Below are 10,947 nucleotides of genomic sequence, written 5' to 3' on the forward strand. Positions count from 1 at the left end.
TATTGATTTATTATGATTCGCCCACTAAATGCATATTGAAGGAAAGGATTGAGGCATTAGCGTAAGTTCGTTTGGGTAAAGGTCGAAAATTTTTGGGACCATGGAGATTGGGCTTGAATGTGTGGCAAGCAAGTCCCAAGATTTCCAACCCACGGAAAGGTCTCCTAGGGGAGATTAAAAGAACGTTGGGCTCTAGAACTGATCCACGACTTTGAGCCCAAACACTGGTGGCCGAAATGCCGGGTTACTGCAATCGTGCACAAGCAAATTCATTATTTGGGCTCGGCTGGAAGAATTCAATTCATAGTTCAACGTATTATAATTCGATACATAATTAACTAGGACTCTTTCTTTTATTTTAGAGACAAATAAAGTATAGAATCATAGTTGCTTTTAGGTTTGCCCTTTAATTAATGAACGAGATGAGCCTCTCCAAATAAAGCACCTAGATTGCGGGGCCCTCGATAATTGTATATATTAAAATACTTAGATTTTGGGACAGGCCGCTTAGCGAGTTTTACGGCCATTTCCCAAAATAACCCCGCATTAGTCTTTTTAGGCGCGTACTTTAAATAACATTACCTTCTTAAACCCGGGTGCACATTTATGTGACCCAAATCCAAATCCCAACGGAGTCGAAATGTGTCGCTAATCACGGGTACATTGATTGTGACGTGGTTCAAGACGCATTTCCACGACGTTGTAAATTCCTTTAAAAATAGTGAATGAGACGAGCCTCGATAAACAAAAGTACACAAGCTACGGGGCCCGCTATACGTGTTGGTAAAATTACTTAGACTTCAGGATGGGCCGTTTAGCAAAATTTCACAGCCTTACCCAAAATAATGATATGCTAGTCACTTTAGGCGTGCCTTTAATAATTTGCTTTGTTAATCTAGGGAGCACATTTATGTGACCCAAATCCAAATCTCAACAGAGTTGAAATGTGTCAATAACCACGGGTGCATTGATGTGACGTGGTTTGAGATGTATTTTCACGATGTTGCAATTCTCGTTAAAAATAACAATAATAAAAAGTGGTAAATAGTTAAAAATTGCACATAGGTTCAACATGTACTAAAATCAGATAAACAAACCAAATATGATAGTTGAGCGACCGTGCTAGAACCACGGAACTCGGGAATGCCTAACACTTTCTCCCGAGTTAACAGAATTCCTTACTTGGATTTCTGGTTCGCGGACGGTAATACAGAGTCAATATTTTCATCGATTCGGGATTCAACCGGCGACTTGGGACACCCAAAATCTCCTAAGTGGCTACTCTGAATCTTTAAATAAAATCCCGTTTCGATTGTCCTTTAATTGGAAAAACTCCCTCTGCGCTCTTCACGAGGGCGCGGGCCAAAATGAGGTGTGACAGCTCTGGCGACTCTGCTGGGGACATAAGTGGACCCAGAATCTCTGGTTCAGGGTTCGAGAATTTGAGCTTGGAATAATTGTTATAATTGGCTTTGTTTATTATCTGATTTTTACATGTTTGGGCCTAATGTGCTAAATGCTGCTTTTACCGCTTTGATATTGTCTGAACTGTATATAAACTGTGCCGAAACCCTTCTCTTCTTACCTCCGGGGATGTGCTTGCTGGTTAAGACTCCCTATTCTGTTAGTGTCATACCTGAAATAAGAAAGAGGTCGGACAAGTTACAAAGCCGGACGATCTCGCGGGTCCCCGGTACGTAGCCCCCTCCTCGACTCGAGTTGTCCGCTCGGGTACACAGTCTAGAACAAATACCCAGGTTACGAACCTAGAATAACTCAGCTTCATGCCGGATCCCTAGTAGGAACGTTTGTTTGCATCATGTGCATTTGACTTTGGAGGCTCAACACAGGGGTTGGGTCTGTCTAGGACAGGTGTACCAAAACGACAAAAGACCATCCTGATGCATCCAACTTGCTACCTGTGCATTTGTTTGCTTCGGACTTGCATGCTGACCGGCTTTTGAATACTTTGAGGAAAGAGAGATAGAGGTAGTTAATCGCCTGTTTTGAAAAAAATCAATGTCCAAATAGCGTCGAAACTCTGTCGAATTTTTGAGAAAATAAAAAATGGGGTTTTGTTTATGAAAAATGGTTTTATTTGCCATTGAAAAGAGTCTTGTTTTCAAAAGAAGTTTGTTTTATCTACCCGAACTACGCCGGTTTGATTCTCATAGGGTGCGGGATACGTAGGCAACCCTCATCGGGTCCAACCTCCCCTTTTACAAAAATAGCCAAAAAATGTCAAATTTTAATTGTCAACATAAATAAGTCGGGTGATGCCGTTTTTGGCAAAAATAGTCGAATCTTCCCGAAAGGGACGCCGAAAGGCTGACTTTGCATAAACGGCCACTTTTAGTCATTTTTGGATTTTTGACCGGTTGACTCACCCAGCTTTAAAATCATCATTCTCGAAGTGCTGAAAAGCCGTGTGCGGAACCGGATCTTCCTTTTAATCTATGAAAAATTAAAAATAGTCAATTTGTCGAGTCAAATAAATTTTATTTCTTAATCACCTTAATAATTGTGCACGATGAGCATGATGCAAAATGAACCTTTTTCAATAATGACTAAAATCCCTTTCAAGTTGCGGCTATGGTGGGATGATTTAGGTGGTGAAGGGCAAGATAAGATCAAGAAATATCTAAAAGGTCTTACGGGTTTATTGGAAATCCAGCCTCGGGGGATATCATAAGAGCTTTGGTCACCTGCTGGGACCCGGCACACAATGTCTTCCACTTCTCCGATTTCGAACTCACTCCGACTTTGGAGGAAATAGCCGGGTACATCGGAAATGCTGAAGTTCCGTTGAGGCAAAAATACCTGGTTGCTCCAAGAGCTGTCACTGTGCATCGGTTTTTAGATTCGTTAAAGATACCCAGGACGGTCCATAACCCAGATTTGGCATAGACGAGCATAGACGAGTGAGTTCAACAACCTGGGTAACAAGTTATGCAGCAAAAGTAACCGTCAGAAATGGGACGAGCATAGACGAGTGGCTTTTATGACAACCTTTTTGGGCCTTTTGGTATTTCCAAGGAAAGATGGAAACATTGATCTAAAAATAGTCGGGGTCGTCAGTACCTTGTTCACTCAAGATGAAAGCACTTTTGCGCCTATGATAGTTTCTTATATCTTCAAGCTCTCACGGCCTGCCAAGCCAGAGGGAACTTTTTCGAGGGGTGTAACTTGTTGCTACAAATATGGATGACTGAGCATCTCTGCCACCGTTCCCAGCTCTTGAGTTATGGTTCCTCGAAGAAAACTTGCATAGAAGAGTTCTACACAAGAATCAAGGGGGTCAGTCTACCCGAGGGAGTTACGGCGTGGACATCATTCTTTCGGGCCCTCACCGCCAGCCAAATACAGTGGACACTAGGATGGTTGCCCGTTGACGAGGTCATCCATATGCCGGCAGCTAGGACCCACTTTCTATTGATGGGGCTCAAGATCATTCAACCTTACGCGCCATATCAGGTTTTGAGACAGCTTGAGAGATGACAAATAGTGCCACAGGAGGAAGATCTTAGTGCTCAAGTAACTGAGATTAGCCCTGACGGACAGTTCCCTGAAGTAAGAGTCTGTCAGATCTGGAATGAATGCCAATATTTAAAAGCAGATACTTGCGTGCAGGATCAGGCCAAAGGCGAAGTGGCGCTAGGATACCTTGCTTGGTACATGAGAGAACTTGAGCACGAAAGGCCGGCTAAAAGACCCCATCTCTAGGAGTTCGTCCAGGCGTCGCAAGAACAGTGGGATTGGTTAGCTAAAGAAGAGAGTTATAGGGCGGAAATAGGCAAGCTGAGGCAACAGATTAGAGACTTGGAGTTTGAAAATAGTCTGCAAGTTGATGCCGGTCGGGGAGAAAAGAGCAAATTGGCCCAAGAAAATGAGGCGCTGAAAGCCCAAATCCGACAAATGAGGAGAGATGCTGACAAATAACAAAGGAGTCGGTCGGATGAGCAGTTAATAAAAGGATTGAAAAAGGAAATCGGTGAGTGCCGGGATGATTTGAAGAAATCTGAGGATACCATAGCACAACTCCAGGCACAATGGGCAATGAGAACGAAAGAGTGCGCACAGTACTTACAGCAGGCAAGGAAAGATTATGAAAAGACCATTGTCAGTCTAAAAAGGAAGGTGACCACCCTAGAGAGCAAGGCGGCTAAACAAGCCAAGGCTTTTGAAACCGAGAATAAACACTGCTATAATCTGATGGCCTCGATGGAAGATGAAATACAGCAGTTACGGAAACAACATCTACATGATTCTCGGGTTTTGAAGGCTAGAGGGGATCAGACAAAACGCCTACTCCTAGAGAAAGACCGAACCAGGAACAAGATCCTGACTATTGCTCATGCTATTACCAGGAAATGTCGGGAGTGTGAAAACATGACCCGCACTACCTTCTTCTCGGCGGTGATGATATTTGTAAAGCAGATCATGTATGAATTGGAACAGCTGGAAAGGAACCTTACACCTAAACCCGCGGCGAGGCCGAATGACGCCCTGCGGGTGCCAAAATTCAAAACTCTGAAACATTCATAGTTTGAGTCTATATTTTCCTTGTCTACAGAGTCCGTTGTCCATCAGAGTTTGTATTTCCCTTTTGGCATAAAGTCTGTAGTCTGTATCAAGTCTATCAATTTTCTTTCAAAAAATGTTCTGCCTTGTAATAAAACGTCTTGCTAGTAAAGGTTGAAAAATCCAAAAAAACGGTGTCTTTATTTTCCGCAATTGTGGCAGAACTACGCGCGGTCTGATTCATGCGGGGACATGATACGTAGGCAATCCACATAAGATTCGACCACCACTAAAAAGAAAAGAGAAAAGGCAAAGTGAATAAAAGAAAGGAAAAGAAAGAAATAAAAAGGAGAGATAAAGAAAGTTTCAGAAACACTTAAACGAGGCACAAACAAAGTAAGCCGGAATGACGCATGCGGTCGAAGCAAAGACATGTTAGAAATGGTTAAACTGCCTAGGAATATTGCATCCCCCAACGTGAAATTGCAATATGTGTTAAACTCTAACGCTAACAAGTTTGTTGCTTATCCAGAGATTTCGAACCAGTTAGTTTGTTAGAACGTTCTGGCAGATTACCATTACCAAACAAGATCCAAAGGGCCCGTACTAAAAATCATGACTAGTTCAGACCAAAGTGTCGAGGATGAAAGGACGGAGAATCAAATGTTGAAGGAGAAAATGGACAAGATGAGACAGGAGATGAAAGAAATGCAGCTGGCCTTGGCTATGGTACAAAAGGTGCCTAACCATCCTGTTACTCCCACTCTCCCACCAGGACACCCGCCGGAATACCCTCCCCCTGGCCCTTCGAATAGCTTCCCCAGTCACCAATACTATCAGGGATAAAATGCCCATGATCCCCAAGCTTCAGAACCCAATCAGAACCCTCCTCTACCAAATGTTCCTATTTTCGTGGCACCCCCACTAGCCACGCTGCAAAGATCGTCCAGCGAGCCGTTGTTTCAGGCTCACGATAACCAATATTACCCCCTGAACCAACCTTCAAAGCACCCGAGCCTCATACTTATAATACTCACTTTGAGATCCCGGTAGAGACTGAAAAGCTGGCTAAGAGCCCAGGGCAAGACGAAGTGCTTCGAAAGTTTAAAAGCCTGGAGCAGTCATTCAGGAATATCCATGGGTTAGGTAACCAAGTCAGTCTGGCCTACAAAGATCTGTGCCCATTTCCCGACATTCAATTGCCGGCAGGGTTCAAGATGCCAAAGTTTGATCTATACGAGGGGCACGGCGATCCTATGGCACACTTGCGAGGATTTTGCAGCAAATTGAGAGGAGTAGGTGGTAAAGATAAGCTGTTGATAGCTTACTTTGGTCAGAGTCTGAGCGGTTCTGCACTGTAATGGTACACAAGACAGGATCCGAGCAGGTGGTACACTTGGGACGATTTAGCACAAGCATTTGCAGGTCACTTTCTGTACAACCTTGAGATCGTCCCTGACCGTCTCACATTGCTGAAACTTGAGAAGAAGTCTAGGGAAAGCTTTAGAGAATTCGGGTTCCGTTGGAGAGAGCAGGCGGCAAGAGTTGATCCTCCGATAAGAGAGGGGGAAATGGTGGACTACTTTCTGCAAACTCTGGAGCCAACTTACTTTGGTCACCTGGTGACATCAGTTGGCAAATCTTTCAACGAAGTAGTAAAAATGGGTGGTATGATTGAAGAGGGACTTAAGTCCAACAAAATCCTGAGCTATTCGGCGATTAAAGCAACCACTCAGGCCATCCAGAGCGGCATAGGAGGTGCGCTCGGAAAGAAGAAAAGGGAAGATGTTTCAACAGTCGAGGCAGGTACTTGGTCCGGATCCATAGGTCCCCCCACTCACTACCAACCTAGACCCCATCACTCAAATTACCCATACATTCCATACGGCTCTCCACAGCCCTACTACCCACCACAAGAGCCACATTTCTCTGTCCGTCATGCCTAAACTCACACCCAGCCTCCGGCTCACCCTCAATGGCGTGCGCTGGCTCCCCAGAATACATATCCACCTCCACAAAATACATATCCACCTCCACAAAACACATATCCACCACCAAGGTCCTACAGGAATCCTTCGGGACCAGGTTTCCATGGGAATCAGACTTTCAGGAATGAAATGGTACAGAGGCAGAGAGCATTCACTCCGCTGGGAGAAACCTATACTACTTTGTTCCACAAATTGAGGCAATTGGGCCTATTGAGTCCTGTGGAGCCCAAATTGCCAAATCCTCTTCCCAAAAATTTGGACCACTCGGTAAGCTGTGAATATTGTTCGGGGGCTCCCGGGCATGATACTGAGAAATGTTGGAAGTTGAAGGCTGTCGTACAAGATCTTATTGACACAAATAGGATTGAGGTCTAGGAGCCAGAGGCACCTAACATCTATCAGAACTCGTTGCCGGCACACCATGAAGCCCACATGATCGAACTATTGCACGAAGGAGGGAAGCTCAAGAAGCCCTCACAAACGGTAATGATGATCCGTGCCAGTCTGAAAGAAAGGTCGATCAGTGGAAAAGCGGAAGTACAGTCGGAAAGGTTAGAAGGCAAGCCAGTGGTGGTGATGGGGAAGAGTTCGTCTGACGTTGCCAAGAATCCAGAGCCGGTCAAAGTAACGGCGCAAGGGATATCAAGCAAGCTAGTAGCCGTGAAGGGGGCATGCACAGGACCAGTTTTTATCAGGCCAGTAATGCAGTTTCCGATAATCAGCAAGAAAGTTGTGCCATTGAGCTACAGTCAAGTAGTGGTAATGCATAAGGGGAAGGAAGTTATGGAGGAAATATGTGAGGCACAGGGGTTAACTCGTTCGGGAAGGTGTTTTGCTCCCGCAGAGTTAAGAAGGGCCAATCCAGTAGCGACAAAGAATCCAGTTACCAAGGAAGAGGCGAAAGAATTTTTAAAGAAAATGAAGGCGCAAGATTACTCCATTGTGGAGCAGTTGAGGAAGACCCCGTCACAGATCTCAATGTTATCGTTGTTGATCCATTCAGATGAGCATCGCCAGGTATTAATGAAAATTCTGAATGAAGCCCATGTTCCGGATAAGATCTCTGTGAACCATCTGGAGAAAATAGCAAACAAGATTTTCGAGGTCAACAGGGTCACTTTTTCAGACGATGAATTGCCCGTGGAGGGTACAGAACATAATAGAGCCCCTTATTTGACCGTGAAGTGCGAAGACTCGGTAGTTACTCGAGTACTGATTGATAATGGGTCCAGTGCCAATATCTGTCCTTTGGCCACATTGAACAAACTGAAGGTCGATGGTGACAGGATTCACAAGAACATCATCTATGTTCGAGGGTTTGATGGTGGTAGTACAGACACAGTGGGTGACATCATACTTGAATTAACAATTGGTCCAGTCGAGTTCACTATGGAGTTTCAAGTGTTAGACGTGGCCGTGTCATATAATATTCTGTTGGGGCGACCCTGGATCCACGCTGCCAAAGCAGTGCCTTCTACATTACATCAGATGATCAAATTGGAATGGGATAGGCAAGAGATTGTAGTACATAGGGAAGACGATGCAAGCGCCGTAAGGGATGCCATCGTACCCTTCATAGAAACTGATGATGATAAGGGATCGTGGGTTTACCAGGTTTTCAATACGGTTTTAGTGGACAAAGTTCCCGAAGGTGAAAGCATCCCACTTCCCAAAATAGCAGTTGTAACTGTCATGGTAGCCTCGGAGATGTTGAAGAACGGGTTTGTGCCAGGCAAAGGAGTAGGGGCTGATCTTCAGGGTATTGTTCATCCGGTTTCTTTTCCCAAAAATCTGGAGACCTTTGGGTTGGGGTTCAAGCCTACAGCGGCGGATGTGATACGGGCCCGCAAGTTGAAGAAAAGAGTCTGGGTCGTTCCCAAGCCAATCCCGCACCTATCCAGATCATTTGTCAGAGCAGGTATCAGAAAGTTGTCGGTCCCGAAGGCTCTCAGACCACTGATTGGGCCAGACGGAGATTTGAATGAGGGCTTTGAAAGGTTGTTCACCGACGTCAACGTGATAGAAGCTGGAGAAGGTTCCAGTAGGGCAGATATACAGTTTGTGGGGCCTAGGGCCAATATCAACAATTGGATGGCTACTCCCCTTCCTACCCGGAGGGAGTCTTGGTAGTGGGCTCTGATTTTTCTTTCTTGCCTTTTTGGATTATTCCAGGGTTGTAATCCAATTTTGTTTTGTATTCGGCAAAGTGTGAAACTCTGTTATCCCGTATTTTAATAAAGTGAAAGCTTTTTTCTTCTTATTTTGTTCTAATTTTGTTTTCTTCTTTTCTCTTTATGAACAGTTCTCTTTATATTGGTTCTAATGACATGGTATGCACAACGGATCTTCAACCCAGTCTAAAAAATCAATCTGATTCCGAACTAATTGTACAAGAGGTCGATTATGATGATGAATCGGAATACGATGAGGATGAAACCTTCGAAGAGATAAATAGAGAGTTAAGCCAGTTTGAAGAGAAATCCAAGCCCAACTTAAATAACACAGAAGCCATCAATTTAAGGGATGCAGATGATATCAGGGAAACTAAAATAAGCATCCACATTGCACCGAATATCAGGGAAGAACTAATCAAAGCACTTATTGAGTTCAAAGATGTTTTTGCATGGTCGTATGATGACATGCCGGGGTTAAGCACAAATTTAGTGGTTCACAAATTGCCTATTACCCGGTATGCCCTCCCATCAAGAAGAAATTGAGGAAGTTCAAAAAAGACATGAGTGTGAGGATTAAAGAGGAAGTAACCAAGCAGCTACAAGCAAAGGTTATTCGGGTCACTCGATATCCTGATTGGTTGGCTAATGTGGTGCCAGTGCCGAAGAAAGATAGGAAGATCAGGGTGTGTGTCGATTACCGCAATCTGAACAGGGCAAGCCCAAAGGATAACTTTCCATTACCCAACATCTATATCTTGATCGATAATTGTGCCGGACGTGAGATCGGGTCTTTTGTGGATTGCTATGCTGGGTATCATCAGATTCTGATGGATGAAGAAGATGCGGAAAAGAGGGCCTTCATTACGCCGTGGGGGACTTATTGTTACCGAGTAATGCCATTTAGTTTGAAGAATGTTGGGGCAACGTACATGAGAGCAATGACTACTGTGTTTCATGACATGATACACAAAGAGATTGAGGTATACGTGGACGATGTGATCATAAAATCCAAGCATCAGGAAGACCACGTAGCAGACCTAAGAAAGTTTTTCCAAAGACTTCGAAGGTACGATATTAAGCTCAACCCAGCCAAATGTGCATTTGGTGTTCCATCTAGAAAGCTGTTGGGATTCATCATCAGTCGGCGAGGCATTGAGTTGGACCCATCAAAGATCAAATCCATCCAAGATTTGCCACCGCCGAAGAACAAGATAGAAGTAATGAGTCTGTTGGGAAGGTTGAATTATATCAGCAGGTTTATTGCTCAACTCACAGCAACGTGTGAACCCATTTTTCGGCTACTGAAGAACGATGTTGCGGTAGAATGGACGGCAGAATGTCAGGAAGCATTTGACCAAATCAAAGTATATTTATCAAATCCACCTGTGTTGGTTCCACTTGATCCGGGAAGACCGTTAATTCTTTATCTAACGGTCCTGGAGAATTCGTTTGGCTACGTACTAGGGTAACACGACATTATAGGAAGGAAGGAGCAAGCCATTTATTATCTCAGCAAGAAGTTTACAGGCTATGAGGTTAACTACACTCAACTCGAGAAGACATGTTGCGCCCTAACTTGGGTGGCCCAGAAATTGAAGCACTATCTATCATCATATACTACTTATCTCATTTTATGCTTGGATCCACTGAAGTATATTTTCCAGAAGCCTATGCCCACAGGGAGATTGGCGAAATGGCAGATATTACTCACAGAATTCGACATCGCCTATGTGACGAGGACGGCCATGAAGGCCCAAGCATTGGCTGATCACTTGGCTGAGAATCCTGTTGATGAAGAATACGAGCCCTTGAGGACGTATTTTCCTGATGAAGAAGTGATGCATATAGATGAGTTGGAAATGACCAAGGAACCAGGATGGAAGATTTTTTTCGATGGAGCCACAAATGCGAAGGGAGTTGGAATAGGAGTGGTACTTATTTCTGAAACAGGACGTCATTATCCTGTTACGGCTCAGCTGCGTTTCTACTGTACCAACAACATGGTTGAGTATGAGGCATGCATTTTGGGTCTACGGCTAGCTGCATACATGGATGTCCAGGACGTTTTGGTCTTGGAGACTTGGACCTCCTGGTGCATCAGATTCAGGGTGAATGGGAAATAAGGGATTTGAAGCTCATACCATATCGACAATGCTTGCTTGATCTAAGTAAATGATTTCAATCAGTGGAGTTCAGGCACATCCCAAGAGTTCATAATGAGGTTGCCGATGCTTTGGCCACTTTAGCATCGATGTTGCACCACC

The sequence above is a fragment of the Nicotiana sylvestris genome, chromosome 2 (genome assembly GCF_000393655.2).
Source record: "Nicotiana sylvestris chromosome 2, ASM39365v2, whole genome shotgun sequence".
Lineage (NCBI taxonomy): Eukaryota > Viridiplantae > Streptophyta > Magnoliopsida > Solanales > Solanaceae > Nicotiana > Nicotiana sylvestris.